The sequence below is a fragment of the Monodon monoceros genome, unplaced genomic scaffold (assembly GCF_005190385.1).
Source record: "Monodon monoceros isolate NGI ecotype Baffin Bay Population unplaced genomic scaffold, NGI_Narwhal_1 Super_Scaffold_11, whole genome shotgun sequence".
Lineage (NCBI taxonomy): Eukaryota > Metazoa > Chordata > Mammalia > Artiodactyla > Monodontidae > Monodon > Monodon monoceros.
Window position 1 is genome coordinate 120,333,844 of NW_021703767.1, and position 14,953 is coordinate 120,348,796.

The 14,953-nt window shown below is 44.0% G+C and overlaps 1 protein-coding gene across 1 annotated transcript in view; it reads right to left on the bottom strand.

Annotated features, from left to right (window-relative positions):
* Positions 1-3,496, bottom strand: part of PLS1 (plastin 1) — a 105,231-nt gene extending 101,735 nt beyond the window's left edge. Inside the window, exon 1 of the mRNA XM_029215411.1 lies at positions 3,438-3,496. The gene's annotated coding sequence lies outside the window, so the exon portion shown is untranslated. The remainder of the gene's footprint in view (positions 1-3,437) is intronic.
* Between the last annotated feature and the right edge of the window lie 11,457 nt (positions 3,497-14,953).

Genomic DNA, 14,953 nt, shown 5'->3' on the forward strand with positions numbered 1-14,953 from the left:
CTGATCACAATTCTCTCTCTCTCAAGCTTACCTCACGTTCCTGGGTCATAAACACCACGGCCATCACTCACTACCTCCCCGTAGTGTAAAATATCTCTCCCAAATACACTCTCAGTCCACGGACTTGGGGCCCACCCGTTTGTATCTTCTGCCACTGACAAGCTAAGCCACGATGTCCTTTCCAGACTCCTCCTCGACTCCAGATCCCCAGGTCTGCAGCCTTGCCCCTCATTCAACCTTGAAGTGGCCAGTCATCCTTTGTGTGTCATCTCTTCCAATGACACAGACATCCTCCCATTGGCCACCAAGTTCCCCTCTTTAGATTAGGTCTCTGAGAGCTTTTGATCCACAGAACATCTCCAACTCAAATTAATCTTGGGGTCATCAATCGAAAAGTTAAGGACTAGTAGCAATGAAACTAGGGCAGAGGCTCTGGCTAAACCACTAACTAGCTTAGCTAAGCACATCTCAGCTCCACCTCTACATCATGAGGGGATGGTCTGGATAAAGTGCTACCTTATAGCTCTAAGATCCTAAACTCCCACCCTCCCCATGTCAAAGTACACTTGTTTATTTATTAATGCAATAATTATTGAGTATCTAATACTGCAAAGCTACGTGCCTGGCACTGTGAGGGATTAAAGGTCATCTCCCAAAGAACTTATCATCTAGAATGGCAAATGAGACAACCACATCAACAGCTGTAAGAAACAGAAAGAGAGAATGTCACCGTTGGAGGTTATTTATAAAATAAAAAGAACATTACCAACACCCCAAACCTGAAGCTAAAGCAACTTTCAGAGTATCTTTTCTTCTCTGCATCTAGTTTCTGGCAACGCGGCATGCGGGATCTTAGCTCCTCGACCAGGGATTGAACCAGTGCCCCCTGCAGTGGAAGCTCAAAGTCTTAACCACTGGATTGCCAGGGAAGTCCCAGCATCTAGTCTCTTACAAATGCTTTCCCCTTTACAACACTTCTCACATCTGTGCCCTCCACTCTGCATTTAGAATCATATGCTTAAGTCCAGGCCTTAGGCAACTCTCCCCTGTTATGATTTGACTTCTGTCCCCAGAACTGCCCTAAATGGTCCATCATGACCTCTCACGAAGATATGAGAATCATCCCATCAGGCTGGTTTGACTTGGCCACTGTCTTGCTATAGCTCTAAGGTGGCCTCCCTCATTTCACAGAACATCCACATCAAATCCCTTTACCAAACCGTCCCTACTTCACTTCCTCCCTCCCACAAACAGTACCAAGAACATTACTGGTGCTTAATTCTGGGTGGGTTGTCTAAGTCATAGGCTTGAAGCTCCAAGAGCTTACACACACTGGTCAGGAAGTTGGGTTATGTACTAAAATTCAACAATCCTGGATACTAAAGACGAGGGATACTAGCACAGGCAACAGTAATAAACGTTAGAGGGTTCAGAAGGGGGAGAGCTACTTTCTGGCTGCAGTAATCAAGGAAGCCTTCTAGGAAGAGGCACACGTGAACTACACCTTGCAGCATACGCAGGATTTCAACATGGAGGGAGGCAAACAAGCATTCTGAGGCAAGGAAGGAGGGCGTCTTCAAGACCAGCCAATTGTTAGGTGGGGCTTGAATGAGAGGGTACTCTTTGAAAGGAGTTTACAAGGTACTAGCAAGCTTAGTAGCAGGAAGAGCTAATCTTCTGCCTAAGCCAGATTACAAAGTATAAGGAGGTAGAAGAGAAAAAGAAAGTGTAATAATCTAACCAAACTCTGAGGAGAGTATTGGCCAGGGATGGTAAAAAGAGCCCTGCAAATCAGAAAACCTGGGGCCTGGGCCCAGCTTTGCCAAGGAGGGGCTCCAGCAGCCACAGCAAGTCATTTAACCTCCTTGGTTTCAGTTTTCTCATTTGTAAACTGAAGCAGCTGAACTGGCTGACCTCGAAGGTCTCCACTGGCCAAAACTAAACCAACTGTATATTATTTCTGCCATTAAAACATTCATCATGGGCGGGGGCAGGAGGAGGGTGAAGGAAAAGGCAGATATCTGTATTCCCTTTCCATATAGGTTTCTCCTCCTGAACTAGAAATTTTTTTCCCCTAAACTTATTAATTCTATGTACACGCCTCCCACATCATAAATTTAACACTTAAAGAATGTTCAGTGTGGGGTCCCCAAATTTTGTTTATGGCTTACAGGTTATCCAAGAAATTTGTGCAGCATAACCTTAACCTCGTACACGCGTTGCCAATACCGCAGCCCCAGGGTAAAATATCTCTGTGAACTATTAAATGTGACAGGGTAAATAAAGGGGAGAAAAGTGAGAATTCTGTTACTCATCTAAAAGACCGCTTCCCGACATGGATGGATCTAGAGATTGTCATTTTGAGTGAAGTCAGACAGAGAAAGACAAATATATGATATCACTTAAATGCGGAATCCAAAAAATTGGTACAAATGAACTTATTTACAAAACAGAAATAGAGTCACAGATGTAGAAAACAAACTTATGGTTACTAAGTGGTAAGGGGGGAAGAGATAAATTGGGAGATTGGGACTGACATATACACACTACTGTATATAAAATAGATAACTAATAAGAACCTACTGTATAGCACCGGGAACTCTACTCAGTACTCTTTAATGACCTATGTGGGAAAAGAATCTAAAAAAGAATGGATATATGTACATGTGGAGCTGATTCACTTTGCTGTACAGCAGAAACTAACACAACACTGTAAATCAACTATACTCCAATAAAAATTAATTTAAAAAAATAAAATAAAAGACAGCTTCCTTTTAAGACCAAACGATGCCTGAAATAACAGTAATGTAGAAAAGGAAGGGGGGGGGGAATCTTCAACTTTACGAAGTCTCTACTTAAAAATGCAGCTGAAATGCAGAAAGTTTTGGGCACTGAAATGCGCTGAAAGTTAGCTTTTTTTTTTTTTTTTTTTTTATGCCGCATCCAGGGACCCCCTGCTCCAGGAAAGGCACCAAAACCAGAAACCACGGATGCTGATTTCACTCTAGTCCTGCTGATCCTATGCACCAAAAGACCAAAGGCAAATAAACCAGTCACAGAAGTCCAGCGAAACAGGCTGGATCAGAAAGCCTCACCAGCGGCCACTCAAAGTTTAAAAGAGAGGAAAATAGAAAAGTTAACGCAATGCCTAACTTCATGCAGAGAATCATAATGCAGTACTCAGGCTTAGTGGGTAAATAGCATAAATACACGAGTTAACACCTGCCCGCACTACACGCTGCCCAGACTGAGCAGGAGCGCGCCCTGAGGTCGCCGGGCGCCGCACTGCACAGCGGGCTCCGGGAGCCACCTCTCCAGCGAGGGAAACCCGGAGAGACTCCCCTGGAGCCGCCGCGGAGCGCCTGCGAGGAAGTAAAGCTTTGTTTTCTGCCTGTCGGTTCAGGCTTCCTCTCGGACCCCACCGCCGCGCCGCGTACCTGCCCTCCAGTCCGCAGCTCCCGCTCCCGCTCCAGGCACCCGCGGGTCAGTTCTGCGGCTACCCTGGCCGCGCCCGCCTAGCTGCTGCGCTCGCGTCACTACGCATGCCCGGCCGGCACCCGGGTCAGCAAACTTGAAATCCACTTGCCGGGTTTTGGTTGCGGCTCCCAGCGGAAAGGACCTGAGGCCAAGAGCTGAAGTGGAGCTGCAGGTGCTGGGAGAGGAGAGGCGGGGAGTGGTGGAGGGGCGCTGCGGCAACCTTATCCTTACTGCCCAAAGCTACCCAGGACGCACCTTCCTCCAAGCCTAAAGATGACCATCTACACAATTGGAATGATCTTAGCACAGTACTTCTCAAACTTGAGTGTGGATCTGAAGCACGTGGAGGGCTTGTTGAAACACAGTTCCCACACTCAAGTGTGGGACCATTCGCATGCCTAACATTTTCACAGGGGAAACAGGTACTACTAACTTGGATACCACACGTTGCGAACCTCCGGTCAAAAGAAAAGATATACATATTTGGTATTAAAAGAGGAAAGTTTTCTCTCCCCTTCTCCCTCTTTTTGGGATTTCACGTAACACTTCCTCTTCATTTAACAGCCACACCTGCTTAAAAAATAAATAACTACAGCGCACACGCAAAGGTGGGATAGTTCCTCTAGCATGTGAATCAAGTAAGTGGAATGCAACGAGTTCTCACGTATTTTGCCTGTAGCATAGCCTATGGTTGTGGTGTCTCCAGCTGTGTCCACGCAACAGGAGGGGGCCCTAATTTGTTGCCCCTTTAACTCAAAGTCCTGTGTGACCATTTAGCGCCTAGCATAATACTGGGTACAAAATAGGTACCCAAGAAATCCTGAGATGATATTAGTATGGCTTGAGAGATGAAAAAGAAGGATGTTGGAATTATTTTAGGAACCCAACAGAATCGATAATCAATTAAAGATGGAAGTACGTGGGCTAAGGCTGAGGAGAATAAGGATATCTCCCTGCCTTACACCTAGAGAAATCAGTGGCTTAAGTATCCTTATCTGAGCCCAGATATAAAGGAGTTGTGAGTTATCACAATACATTTCTTAAAACGTTAAACACACATCTGCCATATAACCCATGCATTCCATTCGTAGTTATTACCCAAGAGAAGTACATGTTCACACAAAGATTTGAATATGAATGTCCACAGCGGCTTTTTTTTTCAAAATAGCCCCAACCAGAAGGAACCCAAATGCCCACCAACAGGTGAATGGATAAACAAATTGTGCAATATCCATCTACGCAATGGAATACTACTCAGCAAAAAAAAAAAAAAAAAAAAAAAAAAAAAACCACCAAAAAGGCAAAAAAAAAAAAAAATTTAAAAAAAATAACTTCGGAAAGAAAAAATACTAAAAAAAAAAAAAAAAAAAAAAAAGGAAAGAATTACTCATATAGGCTTCAACATGGATAAATCTCAAAATTATTATGCTGGGTGAAAGAGGCCAGAGACAAATATATGATTCCATCTATATAAAGTTCAAACTAACCTAAAGTGACAAAAAGCAAACCAGTAATTGCCTGGAGCCAGGGGTAAAGGGAGGAATAGGCTGTCAAGGGGCAGTAAAAATCTTTTGGGGACGATGGAAAAGAAATCTTGTCTTGATTATAGTGGAGATTTCACAGGAGTCTCCAACTGTCAAAACTAAATTGTACACTTTAAATTTATTAAATGTATTTTATATAAATTATTTCCCCATAAAGGTAAAGAAAAAAATGGTGGGGTTTTTTTGGCTGCATTGGGGCTTCGCTGCTGCCTGTGGGCTTTCTCTAGTTGAGGCGGGCGGGGGCTACTCTTTGTTGCGGTGCGCGGGCTTCTCAGTGCGGTGGCTACTCTTGTTGCGGAGCACGGGCTCTAGGCGCGTGGGCTTCAGTTGTTGTGGCGCGTGGGCTTAGTTGCTCCGCAGCATGTGGGATCTTCCTGGACCAGGGATCGAACCCACGTCCCCTACATTGGCAGGCGGATTCTTAACCACTGTACCACCAGGGAAGTCCGCAAGATACTTGTTAAAAGAAAAAAATATCCCAGGAAGACAAGAAAAACTGCCATGAACAAACCAGAAATGTTGAGAAAAGACAAAATACAGAGAGGATCATATCTCAGAGAACGAAGATGGAAGGAACGTTCAGCTCAAATCATACAGAGGAGGAGGCTAAGGCAAAGGATGGAGCAGTTGGGGGAAGGGCGTGCAAACTCAGCTAACAGATCAAGAAATGGAAGGAGGGCACTGAGGCACTGGTCAGAGAGAGTAACTGGGGAAAGAGATTTAGAGCAGCTAGGCTAGTCAACACCTTTTTCCTCCGCAGCCGGGTCTAAACTGTGGTCCTGGTAGCTACGGACTTCCAGGAAGAACACGAGTCTCCCATACCTGGAGGGTGAGCTGCCAATACATCCTGGCCTCTCGAGTACTGTTCCTTACCCCAAATTGGCAAAGGATGGCTACAGTGAATAAAAAGGTAGAACGAACAGAGGTTCTAAAATACAAAATTGTTAAATCAACACTACTTCAATAAAAATAAATAAAATAAAATACAAAATTGAACAGATAACTAAACATTATATCATACATTTGAGGAAAAAACAACTATGAGAGAAGCACCATCTCTACAACTAACAGTAGAGAAAACAGAGCTAGGCAACCATCAGATGACATTTGGAAAGTATAATTAATACCTTCAAATAATCATGAGAAGATGTCGCAAGTACAGAAATTTTGACCAGAGAGTTGGGAATTTAATACTTTGGTGACTGAGATAAAGAAGCAAATGGATGATCCAGGTTTCAGAAAAGACGCAGATGGTGAGCAGGTAGGGACTGGAAGATCAAGCTGAGGAGTTATTTCAGGATGAAGTCAGCCTAACAGGCAATGGCAGGGAAACGGCTTCAGGGCATAGAAAGATGATCTGGGGCAGTTTACTACATTCTTTATCCTCCCTCCACGCCCTGCCCATCCTTAGTTGAAAAAAATAAACTCATGTACAACATTAACTGAAACAGATGGGAAATAGGAAAACAGCTGTGGAGTGTGGCAAAGACTGATTGTCCTCAAATATTTTTTCATCTGTGCTGTACTTATGAAAACGATGATACATCAAAATAATGGGAGGGCTTCCGTGGTGGCGCAGTGGTTGAGAGTCCGCCTGCCGATGCAGGGAACACGGGTTTGTGCCCCGGTCTGGGAAGATCCCACATGCCACGAAGCGGCTGGGCCCGTGAGCCATGGACGCTGAGCCTGCGTGTCCGGAGCCTGTGCTCCGCAATGGGAGAGGTCACAGCAGTGAGAGGCCCGCGTACCACACACACAAAAAATAATAATAATAATAATAATGGGAAAGTGATGGACTAGTCGATAAAACATTAACCAGACACTGTGGATTGCCCTAACTTGCTTCTTGAATCCCTTACTGGAAAGCCAAAAACTACATTTCCCAGATGTACTTGTAGGTATAGTTCCAGATATGATTTAGGTTTCATCAGGTCATGTAAGACTTTGGTTGAAAATTGAATCGCATGAGGAGAGAGGGAAAGCATGATCCTCTTCTGGCAGCTTCCTGATCCTGTCAGAGTTAGCAACTGCCTTTACGGTAATTTGGGGAGTTCTTGGATTCTCATGATGAAGTCTGTTTCTCCCAATGATTCCATATATTATCTGCATCTCGTAATAAACGTCTTTATTCTTAAACTAGCAAAAGGGACTTTGATACTGACAAATGCATGTTCCATCTGGGAAACACATTGTCTTACTTGAAAATGATCAGTAAATAAATGAGAAAATGAATACTAGGAAACTCAAATACAAAAATCTTAGTAAAAAGTACAAAAGAACACTTGTAACCTTGAGGTTAACCTTCTTAGGCAAGACTCAAAACCCAGAAGCCGTAAGGGAAGATATGGACAGATCTGATACAATAAAAATGAAAATTTCTGTATGACAAGAAGAAACTGACAAAGAGAAAATATTTTCAGAGTATCTATCAGAAAAGGGTTAATGTCCATAATATATTAAAATGCTCCTATAAATCAATAAAAAGATAAAACCAAAATAAAACTCATAAAGTCCTGAGTAGGTAATTAACAGAAAACAAAATCCAAATGATTAATAGACATATGCGTAGATGCTTGAGCTTGTTGGTAAGTAGACAAATGCGTATATATATATATACACCTTACTCCAAATCAAATCAGAATCTCTGGGAATGCCCAGATACTTTTTATTTTTTATATTATTTTATAATTTTTTCTTCCAGTTTTATTGAGATATAGTTGACATACAGCACTGTATAGGTTTAGGGTGTACAGAATAAAGATTTGACTAACATACCTCATGAAATGTTTATTATAATAAGTTTAGTGAACATCCATCATCTCACAGATACAAAATTAAAGGAATAAAAACAAAATTTGTTTTCTTGTGATGAGAACTCAGGATTTATTCTCTTAACAACTTTCATATGTAACATATAGCAGTTAATTATATTTATCATGTTTTACATTACATCCCTAGTACTTACTTATAACTGGAGATTTGTAACTTTTGACCACCTTCATCCAATCCCTCCTCCCCCAACCCTTCTCCTCTGGTAACCACAAATCTGATCTCTTTTTCTATGTTTGTTTATTTTTGAAGTATAACTGACCTAAAACACTATATTAGTTCCTGTTACACAACATAGTGAGTTGGTATTTCTATATATTTCAAAATGATCACCACAATAAATCTAGTTATGATACGTCACCATACAAGGATGTTACATAGTCATAGACTATATATCCCACACTACACATAGCCATATGTATGTGATTATTTTAAGTTGCTGATCCCTTAAGTTCAAAGCTATTTTAACAAGCCTGCATTTTTTTCTCCCCACCCCACACTTACTGTTTTCGACATCATATTTTACATTTTGTGTGTGTGTGTGTATCCCTTCACTACTTATCGTGGATATAGATGATTTTACTGCTTTTGTCTTTTAACCTTCCTACTAGCTTTATACATGGTGGATTTACTACTTTTATTGTATATTTGCCTTTGAGCTTTATCCTTTCATAATTTTCACGTTTCTAGTTGTGGTCTTTTTTGCTCAGCAAAGTCCCTTTAACATTTTTTGTAAAGTCGGTTTGGTGGTTCTGAACTCTTAGCTTTTGGCTTGTCTGTAAAACTTTTGATCTCTCCATCAAATCTGAATGAAAGCCTTGCCAGCTTGAGGTTTTTTTTTTTAAATAAATTTATTTATTTATTTATTTATTTTTGGCTGCATTGGGTCTTCATTGCTGCACGCAGGCTTTCTCTATTTGTGGTGAGCGGGGGCTACTCTTCGTTGCAGTGCGCAGGCTTCTCATTGCAGTGGTTTCTCTTGCTGTGGACCACGGGTGCTAGGTGTGTGGGCTTCAGTAGTTGTGGCTCACGGGCTCTAGAGCACAGTCTCAGTAGTTGTGGCGCACGGGCTTAGTTGCTCTGTGGCATGTGGGATCTTCCTGGACCAGGGCTCGAACACATGTCCCCTGCATTGGCAGGCAGATTCTTAACCACTGCGCCACCAGGGAAGTCCCGGCTTGAGTATTGTTGATTGTAGGTTTTTCCCTTTTATTGCTTTAAATATATCATGCTACTCCGTTCTGGCCTGCAGAGTTTCTGCTGAAAAGTCAGTTGATAGGCTGATGGGAGTTCCCTTGTAGATAACTTGTGGCTTTTCCCTTGCTGCTTTTAATATTCTCTCTGTATCTTTAATTTTTGTCATTTTAATTACAATGTGTCTTGGTGTGGTCCCACTTGGGTTGATCTTGTTTGGGTCTCTCTGTGCTTCTTGGACCTGGTTGTCTGTTTCCTAACTTCTATTAGGGAAGTTTTCAACTATTATGTCTTCAAGTATGTTTTCTGTCCCTTTCTCTCTCCTCCTTCTGGGTTCTCTGTAATGTGAATGTTAGTATGCTTGATGCTGTCTCAGAGGTCTCTTAAACTGTTCTCATTTCTTTTTTTTTTTCTTTTTTCTGTTCAGCTTCAGTGATTTCTACTACTCTGTCTTCCAGCTTGCTAATCTGTTCCTCTGTATTATCTAATCTACTGTTGCTTCCTTCTAGTATACTTTTCATTTCAGTTATTGTATTCTTCATCTCTCTATGTTCTTTATATTTTTTAACTCTGTTAAAAACTTCTCATGGGAGCTTCCCTGGTGGCGCAGTGATTGAGAATCTGCCTGCCAATGCAGAGGACACGGGTTTGAGCCCTGGTCCGGGAAGATCCCACATGCCGCAGAGCAACTGGGCCCGTGAGCCACAACTACTGAGCCTGCGCGTCTGGAGCCTGTGCTCCGCAACAAGAGAGGCTGTTATAGTGAGAGGCCCGCGCACTGCGATGAAGAGTGGCCCCCGCTTGCCACAACTAGAGAAAGCCCTTGCACAGAAACGAAGACCCAACACAGCCAAAAATAAATATACGTTAAAAAAAAAAAAACTGTTTTAAAAAAAAAAAAGAGCCCATAGTGGCCTCTGAAAAAAAAAAAAACAAAAAAACTTCTCCTGTCTCACTCTGTTCATCCAGTATTCTCCCTAGTTTTTTGAACATCTTTATGATCATTACCTTGAACCGTCTATCAGGTAGATTGCCTATCTCCGCTTAGTTCTTCTTCTGGGATTTTATCTTCTTCCTTCATTTAGAACATATTCCTCTGTTGCCTCTGTTTGCCAAATTGGCTGCTTTTATTTCTATGTATCTGGGAGGTTGGTTATGTTTCCTGACCTTGGAGAAGTGGCCTTTTGTAAGAGATGTCCTATGTATCCCAACAACACACTGCCCTCTGGCCACCAGACCTATATATTCTAGGGGTGCTCCCCATTTGGGCTGCATGGGCCCTTCTGTTGTGGAGGGCTGACTACTGTGGGCAGTCTGTTAGGCATGGCTGGTCCCTGGTCTGGTTGGTTGCCAGGTCCTGCCTTGTGCAGAGGCTGCTGGCTCTGGTGCCCTGGTGGGTCTGGGGGCTAGTGCTGACCCACTGGTGGGCAGGGTCAGGTTCTGGAGTATGAGATTACAGGGTTGTAGGTCCTGGATCTAGTATTGGCCTGCTGGTGGGTGAGGCCAGTTCCTGATATAGGGTGTCCCAAAGCTGGTGTTGGCCCACTGGTGAGTGTGGCTGGATCCCAGGGCAGCTGGCTGAGGGGTACAATGTGTCTCAAAGCTGGTATCGGCTTGCTGGTGGGCAGGGTCAGTGTCTGGGTGGGGGATGTCCTAGGGCTGGTGTTAGTTTGCTCATGGGCTGGACTGGGACCCAGAGGGTCCTGGGGCTGGTGCTGGCCTGCAGGATGGTGGGTAGGGTGCAGGGCTGTAGTGGTCCTAGGACTGGTGTCCACCCACTGGTGAGTAAGGGTGGGTCCTAGGGCTAGTACCAGCCCACTGGTGGGCAAAGTTGCATCCCGGGGTCTCTGGTTGTAGGGCTTGGGGGTCCTGGAGCTGGTGTTTTGGCCCACAGTGGGTGGGGCTGGAGCCCAAGGGGTCCGAGGGCTGGTGCTTACCCACTGGTGTGCTAGGCTGGACCTTGGGCTAGTGCCAGCCCCTTGGTGGATGGAGCCAGATCCCAGGGTCTCTGGCTCTAGGGCTGTGGGGTCCCAGGGCTAGTGCTGGTGCACTCTCCCGGGCCCTCTGCTGTGTGGGGTTGGGTTAGGGTGTCTATGGGCTCAAGGGGTCTTAGGGCAGCAAGCCTGCTGGTAGTGAGGCTGTGTCTCCATCCAGTTAGTTGCTCGGCCTGAGGTTTTCCAGTACTGGTGCCAAAAGGCTGGTGGGCAGGGCTGGGCACTAGTGCTAATAAGCTAGAGTCAGGACTTCAAAATGGCATTTGCCAGCTCCAGTGTCCATGGGGTAGATGGTGCTCCCCAAAATGGCTACTACCAGTGCCTTTGTCCCCAGGATGAGCTCCAGCTGCTCCTGCCTCTCTGAGAGGCTCTCTAAGATCAGCAGGTGGGTCTGACCCAGGCTTGTTTCAAATTATTGCTTCTGCCCTGGGTCCTGGAGCGTGTGAGATTTTATGTGCGCCCTTTAAGAGTAGCCCTTTTCCCCCAGCCCTCTAGCTCTCCCGCACTTGCCTTCAAAGCCAAACTTTCTGAGGTCCCTCTTCCTGGTGCAGGACCCCCAGGCTGGGGAGCCCAATGCGGAGCTCAAACCCCTCACTCCTTGGGGAGAGCCTCTGCAGTTGTGATTATCCTCCAGTTTGTGGGCTGTCCACCTGGGTCTTGACTATACCGTCTTTCTGCCCCTCTTACCCATCTCACGGTGGTTCCTTCTTTATATCTTTAGTTGTAGAAGATCTTTTCTGCTAGTCTGCCAGTCTTTCTCATCAGTAGTTGCTCTGTAAATAACTATGATTGGGGGGACTTCCCTGGTGGCACAGTGATTAAGAATCTGCCTGCCAGTGCAGGGGACACGGGTTCGTGCCCCGGTCCGGGAAGATCCCACACGCCGCGGAGCGGTTGGGCCCGTGAGCCATGGCCGCTGAGCCTGCGCGTCCCGAGCCTGTGCTTCGCAACGGGAGAGGCCACAACAGTGAGAGGCCTGCATACCGCAAAAAAAAGCTTCCCACTCACATAATTTCAATGCATAGTCAAGGTTAAGAAATGCTACTCTATAACAGTGCTAACTCAAAGTGTGGTCCATGGACAAGCAGCATCAGCACTACCTAAGAGCTTGTTAAAATGCAAGTTATTGCCTTCTCTTTCAGACCCATTGAATCCGAATGGGCTGGGGCTCAGAAATCTGTTTTAGTAAGCCCTCCAGGTGATTCTGCTGCATGCTCAAGTTCGAGAACTCAGAAACCTCTCCTCAAGCTTTATTTACATTACAGAGCTACTGGGAGGATAACAGCAGACGAAACAGATGAAAGGATTTTGAGAAAAGTAAAAAAATGGTTGCAAATGCAAATAATCATTACCATTTAAACACATTTGATATAAGCTTAGGGTCATGCTTGAGACCTTAGCAATGTAAGTGCCAATAATTCATTACTGAGATAGAAATCTCCTGGACACATGCAAAGGTACTCCATGTCATTTCTGAATTGTATCCAAATACAATGGAGTTCTTCTCCAAAATACAGCCTTAGCAGATGTGAAACTGCCACATGGATAGGAAGACAAATAGCTTTACATTTAAGTTTCTTCAATATTTTAAGTTCCTCTATGACAACTAGGTGTTTTTTGATAATGGGCTTTTTCAGTGTTTCTACTAAATGGGTTTAATAGAATTAAATTATTCATTAATGCAGTTTGGCTGTACAGGATCATTTGTTCTGCTTTATTAAGTTTCAGAATGTTGACTTGTGGTTATGTTGGTCTGTTATTTGAGGCTTTAGCCAATGAAAACCATTAGACACGTGCCCCTTTTTACCCACTAATCTGACAATATTCAATACACAGTCAAGCTACTGAAGCAGGGGAATTGCATAATCATACCTGGGTTTTGAAAAGGTGCTCTGTCTGCCATGTAGAACAATTCCAAACAACACTGGCATCATCTAGGGGCAAAGTTTTAAAAACTATTAACAATTGAAATTATTAAATAATAAAAAATAAATAACTTTTAAAATTATTAAAAATGAGGGACTTCCCTGGTGGTCTAGTTATAAAGAATCCACCTTCCAATGCAGGGGATGCAGGTTCGATCCCTGGTGGGGGAACTAAGATCCCACATGCCGCAGGGCAACTAAGCCTGCGCGCCACAACTACAGAGCTCATGCGCCTCAATCAGAAAGCCCGTGTGCCACAAACTACAGAGCCCACGCTCCCACAGCCACAGCTAGAGAGAGAAGAACCCGCATGCCACAACTACAGAGAAGCCCGCGCCACAACGAAAGATCCCACATGCCTCAACGAAGATCCCAGGTACCGCAACCAAGATCTGATGCAGCCAAATAAATAAATAAATAAAAATTATTAAAAATTAAAGTTATTAAACATTATTTAAAATGAAAATTTGTGTGTGTGCGTACCAAGGAGGTGCATATTGAAGTCCATTCAGTTGTAGAAAGGAACATGGAAAATTGTTTATATTTTTAAATCTCATTTCTTTTAAGATTTCTATTTTAGTGTACACAGTAAAATCCTGACAAAATGGAGTTAAAAAAAAAAAAAATCCAGGGACTTCCCTGGTGGCGCAGTGGTTAAGAATCTGCCTGCCAATGCAGGGAACACGGGTACCAGCCCTGGTCTGGGAAGATCCCACATGCCGCGGAGCAAGTAAGCCCGTGCGCCACAACTACTGAAGCCCTTGCGCCTAAAGCCTGTGCTCCGTAACAAGAGAAGCCACCGCAATGAGAAGCCCGAGCACCGCAACGAAGAGTAGTCCTCGCTCGCCACAACTTGAGGAAGCCCCGCGCACAGCAACGAAGACCCAACGCAGCCAAAAAAAAAAAAAAATCCAATGCATTACAATGGAACTTGCAGAGCTAGGCAGCCAGGGGTTTGGGCATCTGACTGAGAACGAAGTCCATCTTGGTCTCATTTGGGTTGTGGTGCCACCTGGTGGTCACCTTCCACTCTAGTTTAATCATCCTTGGGGACAATTCTATACACACAGGCCGGCTGAAACTTCCAGGACATTGGTTGGTGCCCTGTTGTCAACTTGATCTGAGATGCTGGGCTTAGGAAACCAAGGTCCTAAGGACATAGGAACCCACCCACCTCATCCTCTCAGCTTCCTGCTTCACTCTCCCGACACACTCAACTTCCCAAATGATAAAACCGGGAGGGGGTGAGAGGAAGACAGGAAGCAATCAACAGCTGCATTATGTCCATGCATATTAGGATATATTACTAAATATATGTGGTTAGTAAATATGCACATATTAGGGTGCATATTTTAAAAATTTTCAATAATACTGTTGAAGAGAAAAAAAAGTTGTAATACTTCAGTGTAGAGAATACATTGGAGGGGAAGCAAGCCCAAAGGAAGAAAGGCAAGCTAGAATGTCATGTAAGTAATCTGGGCACAAGACAGCAATGGTCTGAAACTAGAATGGTGATAATGGGATTTGGAGGGAAGTGGATGGGTTTGATATTTAGTAGGTAGAATTTAGTCCTTATCTTTAAGAGATACAAAATAAAGTGTTTACAGATAAATTGATGAGTTGTCTGAGATTTTCCTTAAGATAATCCAATTAGAGACGGGGAAATGGGAGGGGTAGTTACAGATGAAACAAAGACTGGTCATAAGCTGATAGTTGTTGAAGTTGGATGATGGGCATAAGGAGGGGGTCCTTATTCTACTCTCTCTACTTTTGTATATATTTGAAACTTTCCATAATAAAAATTTAAACAAAAATAAAATGCCTGGGGGGACTTCCCTGGCGGTCCAGTGGTTAAGACTCTGTGCTTACAACGCAGGGGGTGCGAGTTCGATCCCTGATTGGGGAACTAAGACCCCACGTGCCACATGGCAGAAAATAAAATAAAATAAAATAAAATACCTGGGAAAAATTCAAGGGAAAGTAATTCAGT